Source organism: Frankliniella occidentalis, unplaced genomic scaffold (genome assembly GCF_000697945.3).
Source record: "Frankliniella occidentalis isolate FOCC.00 unplaced genomic scaffold, Focc_3.1 Scaffold300, whole genome shotgun sequence".
NCBI lineage: Eukaryota > Metazoa > Arthropoda > Insecta > Thysanoptera > Thripidae > Frankliniella > Frankliniella occidentalis.
The window spans coordinates 215,876-216,768 of record NW_026267426.1 but is presented as its reverse complement, the minus strand read 5'-3'; the positions used below and the strand labels follow the sequence as shown (position 1 = coordinate 216,768).

Below are 893 nucleotides of genomic sequence, written 5' to 3'. Positions count from 1 at the left end.
GCAATTCTTAACCGTAAAAAACTCTACTTTTAGGCCGTGCTATCCGCTTGATTTGTGCGTCGACGTACGTTGCTAAAGAAACTGTCAAAAACGTACGGGGGAAACAGTACACTTCAAAAAACTGCGCTTAAAGTGTGCTTTCAAACCGTCGAGGCCACAAAAGCAATAATCGTCTCTTTACGGAAGGTATCGATGCGTTTACATGGGCCATCCCGAAAAAAACAGCAGTAAAAAACTCTACTGTTCGGCCGTGCTATCCGCTTGATTTGTGCGTCGACGTACGTTGCTAAAGATACTGTAAAAAACGTATACTTGACGCACAATAAATCTGAATTCTTCAAAAAACAGCGCCTAAACGTTGCTTTCGAACCGTCTAGGCTACAAAAGCAATACTCGTCTCGCGGTATTGACGCGATTACATGGGCCCCGCCGGCGTCACGACAGCAGAAACCATCGCGAATGTCAACTTTCCGACTACGCCATTCTACGCAAATTTTTAACATTTTGATTTCGCTATAGTAAACCGAAAAATACGTGCTTTCAGCCCGCGCTTTCAATTTGAATTGTTTGTCCAAAGGCACCGTCAAAAACGTAATTCGACAGAGGGGCCCCAGTAAACAGGGTCAGCGGGACCTATTGCGAATTTTAGCAGTCCGATTACGACATTCTAAACGGGAAAGAACTCTGCTTTTAGGCCGTGCTATCCGCTTGATGTGTGTGTCGACGTACGTTGCTAAAGAAACTGTCAAAAACGTATATTTGACGCACAATAAATCAGTTCACTTCAAAAAACTGCGCTTAAACTGTGCTTTTGAACCGTCGAGGCCGCGAAAACTGTGCTTATCTCTTTACGAGCGAAAAACGACGTGTTTACATGTGTCCCATAAACTCCA

At 44.1% G+C, this 893-nt stretch overlaps 1 protein-coding gene across 1 annotated transcript in view; it reads right to left on the bottom strand.

The window, feature by feature from the left end:
* The window catches only part of LOC127750975 (uncharacterized), a 2,128-nt gene that overhangs the window by 462 nt on the left and 773 nt on the right, over window positions 1–893 (bottom strand). The window lies entirely within an intron of this gene.